The sequence below is a fragment of the Dipodomys ordii genome, unplaced genomic scaffold, assembly GCF_000151885.1.
Source record: "Dipodomys ordii isolate 6190 unplaced genomic scaffold, Dord_2.0 Scaffold12, whole genome shotgun sequence".
In the NCBI taxonomy this organism is placed as follows: domain Eukaryota; kingdom Metazoa; phylum Chordata; class Mammalia; order Rodentia; family Heteromyidae; genus Dipodomys; species Dipodomys ordii.
In genome coordinates, this window is record NW_012267228.1 from 17,901,440 (window position 1) to 17,919,610 (window position 18,171).

General features: G+C 40.8%; 1 long non-coding RNA gene across 1 annotated transcript; it reads right to left on the reverse strand.

Annotated features, from left to right (window-relative positions):
• Nucleotides 1-385: 385 nt before the first annotated feature.
• LOC105981223 lies at nt 386-14,115 on the reverse strand. The gene is made up of 6 exons (XR_001174808.1): nt 13,911-14,115; nt 13,734-13,802; nt 12,635-12,852; nt 5,948-6,031; nt 3,537-3,625; nt 386-531 (listed from the first exon to the last, which is right to left on the reverse strand). It is a non-coding gene; the product is annotated as an uncharacterized LOC105981223 (long non-coding RNA).
• Between the last annotated feature and the right edge of the window lie 4,056 nt (nt 14,116-18,171).

Below are 18,171 nucleotides of genomic sequence, written 5' to 3' on the forward strand. Positions count from 1 at the left end.
CCAGATAGGTAATTGCATCTTTCATCTGCCCTCCTTTAGGGTTGTCTGCAGATGACTGGTGAGGGGCCAGAACATGACTCACAGGCTTGGGTCTGCTGAGCTGGAGAACAAAGGAGACAGGCTTGTGTGAGGTGCGGGAGAGTCGCATGCAGGACATTGATGAAGCATCCATGCAGGGGGTTGTGTGGGCTTCTCTGATGTTTGCTTCCAGCCGAACCTCTCACAAGCTCCTGAGTCATATGTTCTGTCTGATTCCTCCCCATGGGTGTTTTTCTCCATCTGTATGACTAGAGCTGGCTCCTGCTTGGTCTCTAAGCTCAGAATGCTTTCTCTCACTTTACAAACCCCATCTGCTTCCAAAGGGATTCCAGTTCCATAGCTGCAGTGCCCCTTCTTCCAGTGATCCCTTCTCCATGCTCTGAGCTCCTTCCTTCTATGGTTCTCATTTGCTCTTGGCAATTCTTCTCACTTTAGGTCTCTGGGAAGCCCAACTCTCCAACGATTGGCTGTCTTTATTATAATTATTGTTACCTTTTAATTGTGCAAAGGGGTTTCAGTTCAACACATCAGTTTATACATATAATACATCTTGATTAATGTCACTCCCTCCTTCCCAACCCTCTACAAAATACATGGTTCCATTTTCACATATGTATGTTAACCATAAAGATGGTATTCAGGTATTCACCCATGGTTCCTCTCTGTCTTCTGACAACTGCCAGGTGCTGAGACTTTGATGGAAATTCGCAGCATCACGGTGTGCGAACTGCCATGATCATCTCACTGTTTTGTGGCCTGCCCAGGTTTATACAATCTGTGCTCTGTAGGATTGTCAGGTGGACTCTGAGGCTGTCTTCTCATTTGGATGGGATTTCTCATTTCCCATAAAGGGCTCGGGCACATGCTAGAAGCATAGATTCAGGGCTTCATGATGAAGCAACTAGAGCAGTTGACTGGAAGTCTGTGGTAGAGAAATGTTTCTCCAAGAATGGAATTAAGCAGCCAGCATCCATGATTGATTTCTTTTGTTTATTTGGTTTTTAAATAACTAGCTCCAGTGGCTGCTGGGCTATACTCAGCCCACAGTTTAAGAAATAGTGCTTTAGTGAAAGAATGTGAGTTATCTTCTGAGAGTTACGGAAATATGGTCAAGTTGGGTATGAGCAAGGCCACCAGGCACTGTGGGTAGCAATTGGGTGAGTCTGAACCAGGTACTAACATTCGGGTGGAAGAATGACTTGGCAGTTTGGGTTGCCCTCTGTTTGCTTCACACGTGCATTTTCATAAATCCAACGCTTATGAAATCTATTCCCCAATGCTTTCATATTTATAACTAAGCTGAGTCCACTAGTGGCTCTATCCTACAGAGCAGCGTTAAAAGAAACACTGAAATAAGACGGCTTTTAAGGAGACTGAGTGTTGATTTGATAGGATGTTTAGATGAGACTTTTAAATATCAGCATTGGCTAGCAGGTAAATAATGATTGACATGAACACTGGAACTAATGGGAATTCAAAAAGAGGAGCAAGTCATAGGCTGGGTCAATGATGAGGGACTTCCTTGCTTTGCTTCCTCAAGGAATGAGGGATGTATCTAGGATGAAGGAGAGAATAGAGCATCTTTGTGAGAACCAAAGCGCAAATGGCAGCAGAACACTAGGTAGTGTTAACTTCGTGTTACTACTAGACATTGGTTCTCACAGGGAGAGTAGCCATCAGGAGGCTTTTCAGAACCATGGGGAGATGATGACCATTGTGGAGAAACTACTGGCACTTAGTGAGTGAAGAAAGGGGTCACTCTTAGCACCTTGCAATGTGTCATAGGGGTACACAAAATGGGAAATGTTCCTGAAAATTTTGAATGACTTTCAGGTGTTCTCCTGGATATTTGGCTGAAAACTTGCATGTAATTATCTCCATGGAACCTGTACTACATGATAGATGGATGGATGGATAAATTGATGAATAGATGTTAAATGGATAGACAGAGGGATGGATAGACAGATAGGTAGATGGATGGATAGATATAGATAGATGTTTTAATTTTATTCTATTTCTCAGGGAAAAAAACACAGCAGGTAGATTATTATTGGTTGTCTTCAGAGTTTTGCCAAACTTGGTTCACCATTTCAGAAGTAATTCCTCTATCCAGTGACAATAATTATCATGAAAATTAGAAACTACCAGTTTGGGTTTGTAGCTCGGACATACACGATAATTCTGTGGATGTATATATGAATGTGCTTAATTAGCTTTCAATGCATAATGCCAAATGTAAAGGGAAAGAATTGATAGCATTCTGTGAGTATTCTTTTCTGAAATCCACAATAACATCAAAAGTGGACAGACACATCACTGGGTCTTCTAGTGTAATCAGATCTGAGACTTGCATTTGAAAATTTCTTCACTAAAATTCATTTTCTTCTATATTTATTGTGAGGTCACTGGGTTAACATTTTTCCGAGCGTTAGTGATGTTATCAAATATTTGTAACCAAAAAGGGATGTGGAGTCTGATAAACATGAAAACTCCTGGATTAAAACACCAAGGAGAAGTAGTAAAAAGACATGCTTGCTTAACTTCAGTCGTAATGGAGCTGGGATGGGTTTAGAGTGAGGTGAACATTTTGGCTTTTGATTTTTCCCTCCCTGGTTCAAAGTTACTGCTTTGCTCAAATATATCATTCTAAGTCATTTGGCAAGCAATAAACAGGCTTGAATATTTGTGTAGTTTTAAAATAATATACTTGTTAGGCAGACTTATGGAAGAACAGATGTGGCCAAAAAATGGCTGCTGTGTGCCTTTTTTTTTTACCGCCATCTTCAGTCAATGTATCAAAAACGGTTACCTCATGCTGAGAAGCCCCAGCATTATCTCCATAAGCCATCTTCAGGATAAGAAAACAAGCCTGCAGCTCTCCCCCCCCCCCAACCCCCAGCTCGTTTATGTATTTTAGCTCTGCAGAGAAATTTTGTTCTTCTTTTTAAGAAACTAAGTAATGCATCTTGACAGATGGCTGATGTTTCCCAGAACTTCATACCTCAGAAACCATCCCTTGGGCAAGTTTTGGGTCCACTTGAAACCAAACTTTGGCAAGAGGGAGGGGGAGAAGTCTCATGCTTCCTCGAGGATATAATAAAATGGCGAAAATTCACTTGCTAGCTATCTCTGGTGCTCTGCAAAACAGCTCAGTGGAAAAGGTCTGCCATTGTTTCAGTAGAAGTTTTGCGTAGTTGTTAGAGAATTGATGCCAGGCACAGTTTGCCAATATCAAAAGGTGGCTACATGTATCACAAGGACTTACAATATTCTGCCAGGAATAAAACAAACTTACTGTTTTCCCTTAGAAAGGCAGTACGTTTTAATATGTCATTTTCAGAAAAGAATGAAGGTATAAAATCAATTGTGGTTGGTTACAGAAATATAAGCTGTGCATTGCTATTGGGTGTTTAATAAAAAGATCACGTCTACCCAGTCTCAAAGATCCTTCTGTCATTATTGAGATAGGTTTCTTTCTATCTTTAGGGATCAATTACCAGAGAACTCATTTGATGCTGGGATTGTAGCCACGTGCCAGGTTTGCTGTTTTTGAGCCTGCAGAACAGTTGTTTATGCCGCGGAGAATCTACAAAAGTAATAAATAAATGAAGCATAGTCATGGTGAGGTGGTAGCTTTGATCAATCCAAAAAAGAAAAATACACGGCCATTTTCATTAGGAAAAAAAACTCTCCATAATATGATATAACCAGGGAATTTTGGTCCAATAGTCACTTTAGGTTGATGGTCTGTTGCTGAGTCAAGAGGACTGACCCATCTAGATATAGGTACATGTTGGCTACAACTAGCCTTGGGTTAGATGTTGGCTACAATTGTCAGCAGGGCAATAATGTTTGTGACATTGAGCTTTTTAGGGTAATGCTCACTAGCTAGGCACCTTCTGAGTAGCATCAATGACAGCACTGCTTTCTGATGAATTTTAAGTATAAATAAAAGTAGAAAAAAAGGCAATAGTATAATGATTTCCCCATATTCTCATCACCCAGCTTCAAAACTTGTGACCACTTTGAGCAAGTTACTTAACCAGATGCTCGCCTCTAAAGTGGCAATAATGATTCTCATATCCTAGAAATCTTTCAGACTTCATAAAGGCAATGTGACCTATGACCTTTCAGCAGAAGATGGTATATCATAAATGGTCCAACATATTTATTTGATTTTATAGCAAGAATTTCTGGGATTTAAAGACATGGCAGACTACGCTGAATAGCAAGCAGGATCTTTGTGGTTTTATTGGTCTTTACAATTTTGCAGAGTATGTAGACCTTAACACACAATAACTAGACCTTACATTTCAAAATTAACTCTCTAAACAGTACAGGAGTCCAGTGCTTAGCTAAGCAAGGTTGTGTCTCAGTGGACATTCTACCTGACCCATGAAAGAAAAAAGAATAGTTCTTAAAAACATGATGCTGTCCTTGGAAACACACTAGGTAGAGTAAAACAACAAGTGGGCAGCTAAACAGCCTTATCCCCAGAAAGGAATAGCTCTTTTCCTACTCTTCAGGCCACCAGTATTGGATGATGTCACAGTTAATAACCGTCATGCCATTTCCTTCTGGCTATTCTCAGAGGTCTGCATGGCAGAGAGAAAGCATTCTTTTGGTGCCAAAAATAGTTGTTGTTCTTGGGTCTGAAGGAGAAACCTTTTGCTGAGCTTTAGAATTCAGAGTGATTAATTTGCAGAATGCTCAGGAGGACCAATTAGATGGGGCTCCTCTGTTTAAAGAGGTAAGGGTAGGGGGGACAGTACTCTCAGTGAATGAAAATTCACTTGCTATCCGTGTTGCTCTGCAAAACAGCTCAAACCCGAACAAAATGAGGAGAGAGAAACAAAAGAGAAGCCGGTTTACAATCAATTGATAGGGATTGCCAGGATCTTCAAAAAGTCAGTAGTCAGAGGAACAAAGGATATAGGATTTTAAAAAATCTAGAACTTACATTTTCAAACCAAAAGAAAGTTAATTTTAATAAGAAGGTTAGAATTGTAAAGCACCCGCTTTTACGTTTTCATTCGTTAATTTATACTATGTAACCTAGGACAAAACTGTTTCCTATTCTACTTAGTTTTTGGTATATAGAAAAGATGGGGCTGGGAAGGTGGCTCAGTGGTAGAGTGCTTGCCCCATATGCATGAGTCCCTGGGTTTGATTCCTCAGCACCACATAAACAGAAAAAGAAGTAGTTCTGTGGCTCAAGTGGTAGAGCACTAGCCTTGAGCTGAAGAGCTGAGGGACAGCATCCAGGCCCAGAGTTCAGGCCCCACAACTGGCAAAAGAAAAGAAAAAAAAAGAAAAGAGATCATAAGAAACTCCAAAAAGATGAAAAAAGATAACACAGCTGGATGGGTGTACACTGCTTGAAGAACTAAAGACTTACTTCATCATCATCAATATTATTTTCATTAATTAGGTGATGGGGAAATGTTTCTGAATGGCATTTCTATGGCCATTGATTGGTGGTGAAGAGTAGGTAATGAACTTGATAGGCTTATCTTGATGTAAATATTCTGACATTTTCTTGTACTAAATTGTCAAACAGTTAATGTACCAAGCACATCTTTACTCTTCTCCTTGGCATCAAGTATCTGTTGACTCTTTCTAAAACAATGACTCCAGGATATGCCTGACAGGAGAGCAGTTTTAAAGCAACATCGAAATCCTTCTGTTTTGATGCTAGTGCAAGGTCTTTAATGAAATGATAGATTAGACAAGTGATGGAATGAATGAATGCACGGTGTGTAATTTCATGGTCTATCCCAATGCTCTTGATAGACATCTCTTAGACCATGCCTTCCTCCCCGTCTCTTTGTTCCAGCTTAATCCTGCATAAATCAGCTAGTTCACTTCATACACCCCCCTGCCCTCACCCTGGCATTTTACAACCTACCTTATTATACCTTTTTATTTCAGCAGAAGTTAAAGTTTGGAAGTCTTTCAATTTAAAAAGCAACTCTAGCCAGCAAACCATTCCCTGAAAAACACAATATTGGTTAAATAAGGCACCATCCATGGTGAGTCAACTTAGAAGTGAATTTCAAAGTACTTTTAGGTGGCTATTTCTGGTAAAATAATAATAATAATACTTAGGATTTAAAGATAACTTTTCCTCTCTCTCTCTTCCCCTCTCTCCTCTCTCCACAACCCCCTCCCCAGATAGTAGGGACTGAATTCATTCCCTTGTACATATTAAGCATATTTTCTAGCACTGAACTCTAATATTTCTCTTTTTCATGGTTACATTGCTATTGCTGTAGTAAGTAATTGTTTAACATGAGTTCAGGATTGACCTGAATAGGTAAATCTTATTTTAAGTTATGTTTCTTGATTATTGTTGTAACCACAAATTTACAAAACAAATGACAGTTCGACTGTGTCCCAAGGACACACAGCTGGGAAATATTGAATTGAAGGTTTGTGTTCTGTTCTACTCTGAATAGGTCCCAAGCTCCGGATCGTAAGCTCTTTGCTGTTGGACAGAGAGGAAAGAAGAAAGATTTAGGTCAGAATTTTTTTTTCTTGCATAGACAGTCAGACTTCTCACTTAAGCACAGGGCTTGTGAGATGTTTAACTTGACATTGCATTTGTTTCACTGGCTTTGTTAGCACACATTCCCATAATAACCTGTTCTTCAAAGATAATGAGAGCTGGGCACTGGTGGCTCACGCCTGTAATCCTAACTACTCAGGAGGCTGAGATCTGAGGATCTCAGTTCAAGCCAGCCTGGACAGGAAAGTCAGTGAGACTCTCATCTCCATTAAACCACCAGAAAACCAGAAATGGTGCTGTGGCTCAAGTGGTAGAGCGCTTGCCTTGAGCTGAAGTGCTCAGGGACAGTGCCTAGGCTCAGAGTTCAAGCTCCATGACAAAAAAAAAAAAAAAAAAGATAATGAGAGAAATTTTTAGAAGAGATGCCCACAAGAACTCGGACATTGAATTATAATGACCTCAATGTAAAACAGTACATGAGATATGTTATGTGAAGAGCAAATTAACTTTTACAACTTTTCTGGGAGTTGATACAACAAATAAAAAATAGATATGGTTTTTAATAGAAGTGTAACGGGTCCATAAGTCAAATGGAGTAGAATGACAGGAGGACGACATGAGGGAGGGGACGCAAAAGAGGAAAAGAGTGACTCCTGATACTTTTGTAAGTGAATGGGAAGAGAAGTAATGTGCTTGCGCTGTAACTGGAGAAGGAACAATATTAAAGCAAATGTCCGTCTTTGCCCAATCCCAGACTCTCCTGTACCCTTTCCCCAATTTACCCCTCTTCAGGGTCATCTCCATATTCAGACATCACTTTATTTTCATATTCATTGACTTCTGAGCCATAGGTGCAGGTTGCCTACATTTCCTCCCTTCCTTTGGCATCTGGGCCCAATGCTCTCAGATTATTCTTTGCTAGGACTCCTACTCTGTCTTTTATAGGCTCATTTCCTCTCCCCTAGCTGTTAGAGGTTAGAGATCATCAGCCCTGCCTTCTCCTTCTCTCTCCCTGGTGAGCTCAGCCACCTCTGTCCCTGGTATACACTGGAGTCCCAGTGTTATCTCCAGTCTTTGTCTCACCTGGTAACTCCAGGCTGACAAATCAGCTATCTACTTTCCATCTTTTGAATGCCTCCAAGGTACTCCAGGCCCAGGACTGAGCTCTGGATCTTCTTTTCCAGGCCTGGCTCTCTTTCATTGTCTCCTTCGGTAAACACCACTATCTCTCTACTTGCTCAAGCAGAAGCTAAGGGACTAAGTGTCTTGTATTGGTTGCCAAGTCCTATTGAAGTAACCCTCTATGAAATTTCAGGAATCTCTCTCCTTTTATCTCCACTGCTATTCTAGTCCACGCCACCATCATCTCTTTACTGAATACTCCAAGTCATCTTCCTGCCACCTGCCTGTGTCCATACTAGCCTCCCGACAGTCACCTCTCTTGATTTCTTCAAAATATAAATCAGGTCCTGTCATCCTTATGCTTAGAATCTTTCAATTATTATTATTCATTCTTCTTGGGCAAAGTTATAATCCATCCTGTGATTGCTAAAGTGTGCTCTTAGACTGCATCCATATCAGCCAGTATTGTGTTTTGAAAAACACAAAACTTTGGGTCCTGTGAACATTAATATTGTCAATTTACTTGGATTGAAAATCACCTGGGGGATTAATAAAGCAGACTCCTGGGTATGTCTGTGCAGGTATTTCCTGAGATGATTTGATCATGAGGGTTTGGACCTAATGAATGGATTAGTTCCACAATGGGTTCATAATAGGATATTCTTTTTGGAAGGTGGTAAAAAGTAGGGGAGGTGGGACCTAGTTGGAGGCAAATAGCTCACTTTGGCATGTCTTTGGGACCTACTTCTTGCCCTGGTCCTTTCCTGTATGCTCTTTTCTTTGCTTCCTGGCTGCCGGGCTGTGAACTTCTCTGCCCTACCACATCCCCCTGTTACGGTGGACTGGGACCTATGAAACGGTGAGCCAAAAGGAATTCCTCCCCTTCCGCTGCTTAATATGCAGTATGGTCCCATCTGAGACTTTCTAAACTGAATCCTCTGGGAAGGGAGTCCACAACCTCTTATATGTGGGGGAAGGTTTTAAGTTCTCTAGGTGATTCTAATGAATGCGTGCAGGTTTGACAACCACTTTGCCAGCCACCTTTCTGGCTACAGATGGCTTCTTGTTCTCACAATCCCTCGTACAGTTTGTTTGTTTTTCTTTATTCATTTCCTTGTAAAGCATGTTTCTTCCATTGATGACACCTTGGCACAACTCTTCCTTTTCCCTAATGCTTTTACCTTTTGTTCTTTCCTAGTTAGTGTCTACTTCGAATATAAGCTCAAGAAAGCTGCCTAGGACCAATTCCTTTGAATAAGACACATTGTTCATTTGCAGCACTGTATTTTTCTTATTCCATCTCCTCTACTAGACTATAACAAGAACTGGATCTATTTTCTGTTGAGATAACAAAATACCTAAGCCTTGTTTAGTTCTAAAGGAAAGAGATTTATGTAGTATACAGTACTAGAAATCCAAGAGTTTAACTACACTTGCATCTGTTCAACTTCTAGGGAAGATTTTATGGGGTGTCAGATCAAATTCCCTGGGTAAAAAAAGCTGGCATATGTAAAAGAGCAGTTCCCTACTCTCATGGTCACTAGTTTAGTCCATAGAGACTTAACTCGAGTCAACCAAGTTAATCTAGCTTTGAGATTCATGGATATACAGTTGTGGGTGAAGGTTATTAATCCATTCAAGGTGGTGTCCCCATGAACTAATCACCTCCCACAAAGCTCCACCTCCTAAAGGTAAAATCTTCTCAATGTTGACACCCCAGGGGCCAAGCACATCAGCCTGTGGGACAAACCATAGCAGGGACCATATCTGGCTTTGCTTGTTATTGAGTGCATGCAGTGTCTAGGGCTGGCAATAGAGCACAGAGTCAAGTATTTGCTGAATGAATGCATGTACATGTAAATGAAATTCCTCTTACTGTTTGAGAACAGAAATGCTAGAGCTCAGGTGGTCAGCTCCCAGTCCCCTTAATTTATAAAATGGAACTATCTACATCATAGACTTGCTGAGATAATTGAATGGACAAAACCAAGCACATAGCTCGGTACAAGCACATGGCTAGGCACAAGCACATGAATAGGTACAAATCCGAGTTCTGCTGACCATCGTCGTCTTCATCATCATCATCACTCCATTGTCATTCCAGGCTCCATCAACTCTCATGGTCAGTCATAATGGTTAGGTGTGGTTGAAACCAAACAGTGTAATTCCTGACAAGAATGTACATTTTTAAAATTAGGAATGTACATTTTTAAAATTAGAAGATGCAAATAACTTTTTTTTTGCAATTTCCCCAATAGTTTCAAAGATTATTATTTAATGGATTTGCTCCAGAAAATTCTCATTAGCCCTGTCATTGGTTTCTAATGTCATTCACTTTATTTATTCAACAAATAATTAGGTAACATTTGGATGCACTGTTAGCTTCTGATGATACACATGTGTCTGGGATCCTCTTAAGTTGCCAGTCAAGTGGAGAACAAGGCATTTACAGTCTACTGAGGAAATTCTTCCCTCCCATGTCAACAAATGTCGCAGAGGACTATAAAATCTTACATGTTGTGAAACGGAGAGACAAATTCTAAGTAGGGAGAGGTTTTTTTCCACCTTGACTTCCTACCTTTGGCACTCAAGAAAAAGCCATCTGGACTCATACCGAACCAATCGACTTCAATTAAACTAGTCTCTCTGAGTTAATACCTTGTTTTCCTACAAACAGGGTATCCATGAAAAGCAGCTAAGGGGAGAACCGAAGGGTAGGGCCAGCAGAGAAATCCACATCATTCACCTAACTCTCAGGTGCTTGTGTGCATGCTGAGGGGTTGAGGACTCTTTCTTACTTAGGCCCTCTGTCTTTTGGCTGGCTCTAATTTCTTTACCACTACAAACACCTGGTGCCAAGGCTGCTTTTTTTTTCCATAGAAGTTTGAAAGCAATCCCTTTCTCTTTTCTCAGTTTGATCCATGTCTTAATCTTTGAACAGCATCAAATATTCATCAGCGTTTGATGAAGCTGGGCTTGGGAGGACCTGGAGTTTTCAAAAGCAGGTCTTGCTTTACTCTGGGGAAAATCCTGTGAGTCTTTCAACAAGACTTGCCTCTAAATCATCAGACTCAATTAGTTTGATTTCAAAGAAATGCCCAGGTGTTGTTTGACCTTCAACCATATGGACTGCTGGAATAAATGAAAAGTCTTGCTCATTCCTGTAAAGCCTGAGGAACTAGATAGGGGCAATGCCTTTTCATAGTCTCTTGAGTTTTTTTTTGTGTGTGGAGGGATTATTAGGTTTAGACCAAATGAGCTATTCAGTTAGTAATATGCACAGTTGCTGGCTGCTGCTGCCTATGTTGAGAAAGAGCCAGGTGTGAGTGGTTACGAAGCACTACTAAAAAAGTGAGAGGTGCATAGAAGAGTTTGGACATGTGGACAGGGCCTGGGATCTAGCACTTGGAGGCAACATCCCAGGAGACAAGGCAAGCCAACAGCTAAACTCCGTGTTAGAGCCATTATTGTGACTGATTGTGACAATCCAGAGTGACTCTTTTATTCCTTTTTCCTAATCTTTTCCCATCATGATACCTTAAGATTTCCTTGGGTTTTGATTAGGAGGCTGTTCTACCTAGCATTCTATGCCTTCACAGCTTAAATATTTCCCAAGAACTGGGGCTGTGTTGAAAGTGACTGGCATGTAGCTTTGGAGTTAGTTCTAAATCATGGGTCTGTTTGCCATTTGGAGGACATGAGACAAGTTACGTTACTCAGCTATAAGACGGAGTTGACACAATTCTTGTGTTAGCATTTTACACAGCATGCTTAAGTGGAAGTGCATATGACTCCAACCAAAAAGGGATATAATGTCCAAATGCATTTGCTGAGGCCATTTGGACTGCACTCTGCCTTGGATATAGTTAGGCTTATTGTTAAAAGAACCTGGAAAGCTCTGCAGGAAATAACTCTGGTTAACATGGTTGAATTCAAAGGGGCAAAATGTATTTGAGTTCAAGAATCTTTTCCATGGGCTGGGAAGGTGGCTCAGTGGTAGAGCACTTGCCTTGCGTGCATGAGGCCCTGGGGTTCAATTCCTCAGCACCACATAATCAGAAAAAAAAAGGGCAGAAGTGGCTCTGTGGCTCAAGTGGTAGAGTGCTAGCCTTGAGCTGAAGAGCTGTGGGACAGCGCCCAGGCCCAGAGTTCAGGCCCCACAAGTGACAAAATAAAATAATCTTTTCCTTAAGCTAGAGGCATGACTCAAGTGATAGAACACCTGCCTAGCAAATCAAGGACTCTGAGTTCAAACCCCAGTTCCACATAAGAAAGAGGGAAGCAGAGAGTCTGAGAAGGGTTGTAACTTTTCAAGGACACATTGCTAGAAAGTGATAGACCAACAGTTCAGTCCAGATTTGTCTGCCAGGACATCCATTTTGCTCCAAATAGGCATCCTGATTATCTAAGGTGCAAGCTTTAGTCTCATCCATTGGCGTACCCTGGACATTGTAGAATTAAGTTCCCACTGGAAGCTAACCTGTACAGCAAGAAAATCCTTTGAGTACTTATACTGAAAATTAAAGTAAATGTTTTTTTTTAATTGTCAGGGTTGTGTACAGAGGAGTTACAGTTACATAAGGTAATAAGTACATTTCTTGTCAAACTTGTTAGGGAAATGTTCTTAAAGGCTTACTTAAATATTCTTACTCCAGTTACCAAGTCATCTTCCTCCGTGGAGATCAAGAACATTTTGTTGGTAACATGAACAATTCTTAGTATCACAACACATATTCCTTTGGTTGATTCTGAATCACCACTTAGCCTTGGAAGTCATGTTTTCCTGTTGGACCGTTTCTTTCACTATTTGAGAGTACCCTGGATTTATGCTTGTTCTAGTTTGATATCAGTTATGATTTTGTATGTAAGGTATCATCTTGATTAGGGACCCATCTATATGTCTAAAGTTGATGAATTGTTTCCTGCAAAGGAAAGTTTTTTTGATGTACTTTATTTTGAGCTTACCTACTTCGTGGCATTTATGGAAGGCGAGGAGGAGATGGGAAAATGTGTCTCTTGAGGATAATCTTGAAGAGTGGCATATTTCCAGTTGCATATTTGGTAATGCACGAAAGAGGCATTTGTTTCCATTAGAATGACAAGATGTTGAGGGAACAGCATGAAAGCAAAGGGCAAGTCTGTTCAATATGTTGTAGACACATCAATGACCTGGTGATAGAAACCTAGAAAAGGCACAGAGGCTGTCCTCATTTGTGATGAATACTCCTTCTTCAATTGCCACAATGCTCCTAACTTACAGTTCATACTATCTACAGTTGGAACTTAGTGTGCTGCCTGCCTGCCATTGGTTTTGATCACTAGAGAAGCTAGTAAGTGCCAAGTACTGATACACAGCACTAAAGAAATAAGGGGCGAACTTCTGTCCATTGCAATTCAAGATCTATTCTAACTTGGCTTTATATTCGGTGGTTAAAATGGCTACTTCGGACTCCTTTTGTTTACCCATATACAGGCCAATTTCTAGAGGAGTGGGCATTCCAACGATTGTTTCTATCTCAGAAGCACATACTCTCAGGGCTGGGAAGGTGGCTCAGTGGTAAAGCGCTTGCCTTGCATGCATGAGGCCCAGGATTCAATTCCTCAGCACCACATAAGCAAAAAGAAAAAGCCAAAAGTGGTTCTGTGGCTTAAGTGGTAGAGTGCTAGCCTTGAGCTGAAGAGCTGAGGGACAGCGCCCAGGGCCAGAGTTCAGACCCAATGACTGGACCCCCCCCCCAAAAAAAGAACATACTCTCCAATCTCAGTTTCTTAACGTTTTGTGTATATGGGATTCTAAGTAATACTACATAATAATTCTAAATAATACTAAAACCTGCATTTCAGAGGTTGATTCTCCAATGTTAATGGCTCCTCAGGTAAATTTTCTTTTCCTTTGCCAGTGTTTAGCCTCAAAATGATCACCTGCAAGAAGTCACACTTCAGAAATAAAGAACCTGGAGATCATGTAGTCAGTCCCAGCATTTGACAGATGGGGAAACTAAGACAGGAAGAAGCATTAAAGTGTTTGACAGAAGCTTAAGCATGACTATCATGTAGGACTTACAGGTTTCGTGTCCACTCTTAGGTCAAAAACCATCTTGCTACACTGCAGTTGACATCTCCTTTTCCTGCCCTAGATACAGGGAAAAACCTATATTTTAGCAGGAAGAAATGATAATTTTGGTTTCCCATTATTCACAGAATAAGCGTCAAACTGGTTCTATCTATGAATGCCATTCACCTCATAAAGAATAGGCCGTTCTTCCATCTCTTCCACCTCCTTTGCATTCCATTCTGCAGATATTCCCAACTGTTGGTAGATCACCAATGAACCAGAGGCTTGCCTCCAGGGTTAGCATGTGCATGGTCTCCATAGCAGTTTTCCTAACAAAGTTCCCTTCGTGTATAGGTATCAAATTTCATCCTTTCTTCTCAGGCAGGTTTTCTCTGATCTCCTAAATATAGATTACAGACATGTTCCTGTGTAACCTTTATTCAAGCTGACAGAAATTGTGTTGCTATTTCAGTGCCTTTGTCCTGAACTCGATGTTACTGTCTAAAGAAGGACTGTGTCTTGTTGAAGGATACATGGTGTGCCATTTTATCTAGGAGACACAGAGCAGGTCTACAATAATCTCTCACTTAGGATTTTGCTTCCCACAGTTTCACTTAGCCAAGTAGGGCCCAAAATAGTAAACAAAAACTCACAGAGGTGAGTTTTAAATGTGTGCCTTGCTCTGTGTAGCGTTGTGAAATCTTGTGCTCTTTGCTCAGATTGTGAATCACTTCTTTGCCCAGTGTATCCATGCTGTGTACACCACCTATCTATTAGTCTCTTAGCAGCCATCTCAATGATCAGAGAAACTATGTCAGTAATGGTGTTCCAGTAACCCTTTTATTTAATAAAGTCTCCAAAGCCTAAGAGTAGTAAAGCTGTAACTCATCTACATGTGCTCCAAAGAAGCTGTCCAGGTGTGTCCTTCAAGTAAAAATGTGAAAGTTCTCTACTTAATAGTGAAAAGAAAAAAAATCTATACACTGAGATTGCTAAGACCCTATGGTAAGAAGGAATAGAGAAAGACATAGTGTATATTGGGATTTGTACTATCCATGGATTCAGCCATCCGCAAGGAGCCTTGGAATGTTTCCCAGGTAAGTAAGTGGGAGATCTTTCTCAAAACTTCTCATCAACAAGCTTTAGAGGGAGTGTTATCACTGGCAGAGTCCATCTCAACTGAAGCCAACAGCCTTTCATGACTGATGCCAGCTTGTCTCAGCCCATCTCGCCTTTTACCATTTGCCAATGTTAATCTTGACTACAGGCAGATCATTATCAGCTTGGATATTTTGGTATGTGAACCTCAGCATCATCTTGCAATTAACTTAGCACTTCTAAATCACCATACATCTATTATGTAGCAAGTTCTTTGTACATAATGAGATTTTCCTGTGTTATCTTCTTACAGTCACCTTGCATGATAGTTATTGTTCTTTTTTTGGATATGGATTCAGAAACTAATCAATTTCCAAAATTTCTCAGGGCAAATAAGGTGAACACTCTAGATGTTTCTAGCTTGCAGGTTCCATCCCCGTTTCATTGTCAGTGAAGATGTGATTGTTGACTTATGTTGTAACCGCCTCTTTCGTGGTGGATCTGGTAGGCTATTTAGACTTGACCATCCCCTGCAGCAACTGAAATAACTAACCAAGAGTAAGGAGCAAATGGAAGCCGTTTCACTTGGCTCAGTTGCCCCCATACCCAGGTATGGCCAACCATGTGGCCTTTCCTTGCCTTTCAAGGAACTCTCTTGAAATGAGTGGAAATTTAAATAGAGTCATTTTGTGACTCTTCAAAGAAAGTGTTTTATTTCTGTAATTTTTTTTACAACTCTTAGACAAGAGAGTACACACCTACAGTATTATCTGTGACAAATTCTGGTGATTATAGAGCACAAGGGGAAATCTTGTAGATGCTGAAGGCCCCCCAGTTGAAATCTATGCTTCACTATTTCTACACTGTAATCCTCATTCTCCAATGCAGGGATTGAACCCAGAGCCTTGTGCATGTTTGTGCAAGTGGTCTACTACTGAGATAAACCTCTCTGTATTATTTATAGATTAGGAAGAAATAGGATAATAATAGCACAAAATCTCATGGGTTGTACTTGGGATTGGAAGAGTAAAGGAACACTGTGTGGTCTTAATCGATGGTGATTTTTACATCAGCAAAATATGGAGACATTTCTGTTTTTCACAGTTTGGGAAGTGCTACTTGTGTTTGATAAGTTGTTAAGCATCCCACAGAGCATCCTTTAAGCCCTCGCAGGAAAGAATTACTTAGAATTAAGTCTTGATAGTACCAAGGTCAAGAAACCAAGGTCAGAAAAATCACAAACATGGAGACGTCTGACACCCAGATGAAAAGTTATATAAGATATTGTTGAAATATTTCACTTTTCAGCAGAGAGTTTTTGAAGTCATGAAAATTACATTGCCAGGCCTCCCCTGGGGTGTGGTACGGTAAGGTTCTGTGTCAGTTGTTTAAGATCTCTACAAAGCCGGATTCACATCCCATTGGAGGCGCTCTGTTTTTTTCATTTCGAAAGTCTTACCATTCACCATCACTGTGGCAAGAGGAGGTTTATTTGTTTTTATGTATTTTTTTGGTAACTTAAAAGCATCTTGAATTATTAAACCAGTTATTTTCCAGGCCTGCAAATGTTTTCAGCATGTTGAGTCAAGTTTTCCTGAGTCAGCACATGCGTGGTATTGCATCTTGGAAGGCCTCAGTCAGAGCCATTTCTTTCAGATGCTGGTATTTCTCTTCTGGTTTGAGACGTTTGGGGGTGCTCGAATGTGTTTCTCCTAGACTCCCACATTCAAGATCCCCCATGAGAATGAGACTCAGGAAGACGAGAGACACCCCATCCTTTCAGGCTAATGAAGGGAATAAGGACGAACAAAAGAAACAAAACAACAACAACAACAAAAACCTCAAGTGATCATTTAATATTTTCCCCTGATGTGCAGAACCCACTGTAGTGCTCACTTCCAGCCAAACCATAAGGTAAATCTTCCAACTCAAGCTTTATGAGAGACAATACGAAAGTACTTTGAATTACAATGAATAAAAAGAAAATCCTTTTTCTGCTCCAGAGCCAAATGCTTTTAGAGGAAGCAGGGCAAGGGGTGGGGGGAGAGGGGAGAAAAAGAAAAAAAAACCACTCAAGTTCAATTGATGAAAACCAGTCAAAATATGGCCTTGTTGTGGCTGATACAACTCTCCTGGCTGGTCCCAAAACACAGAAGGCGTTTGTAGGCCTGGCCATCTCCATGCTGATTGAACTAGATTTCTGTGTCAAGGGCTCTTAAGCCCCAGGCCTGCACCCCACATTTCCTGAGTGTGTTATTGAAAATTATCAGACCTGTTTTCTTCATTACCAGGAAGCTGAAAAATGACTTGGGTTAAAAAAAAAAAGGCTTAAAGGCTTTCTACAAGCAGAACAGGCTAACTCTTAAACAAACATCCTTAGTGCTCTTAAGTATGTACTGTAGAGCAGCACAGACCTGAAGGAGGTTATCATTCATAAGAACTCCATGGAAATTTCTCGAATGGATACCTTCCCACCTACATCTGCGTATTAAGCACTTAAATCATATGGATGGCTCTCAAGAATAAATGGGTTCATTCTTTTTTTTTTTTTTTTTGTCGGTTGTGGGGCCTGAACTCCAGGCCTGGGTGCTGTCCCTCAGCTCTTCAGCTCAAGGCTAGCACTCTACCACTTGAACCACAGTGCCACTTCCAGCTTTATTTCCTATGTGGTGCTGAGGAATCCAACCCAGGGCCTCATGCATGCGAGGCAAGCACTCTACCACTGAGCCACCTTCCCAGTCCCAATGGGTTCATTCTTGATTTTTACCTTACACAACTTTTAGGGATACAGAAGCATAAACCAAGAAAGTTTTCTCCTTGTGTCAAGGAATCTGAATTCTGGGTAATGAAATCCTCAAATTAGGCCCTAGGAAACCTGCAAAGGATAGTTCTGATCGTCCAATTCAGCTGCACAGATGAAGATTATCTTCCCCGCTTCTCCCCCCACCCCTACTAATCCTTATGTGAGGGAGAAGGGATGCCAGCTGAGGGCCTTTGGTACTCGTAATCCACATGGCAGCAGAGATTTGACTGATGTCAACTCTTCCGCTGTTTTCAGCTAAGGCTGGATTTCTCAGCTCTTATTTCTCCTTATATTACTAACAGTTCATTAATAACCCCTTGTCTGCCCCGCCCCCCCCCACGTTTTTATCCCTCACTCTGTCTTTGAAGAACCTGAATTCATTTAATCTTTCATTAGTGGTAATTATTTACCTGTCAGACCCCAGCTGGACAGCATCATTGAAATGAGTCACATCACATTGCTTCTAGTCCCTGCTTCCAAACAATTAAATCAGACAAGCACCTGTGTAAATATGTAATATTTGGTGATAAGAAAATGAATAGGCAA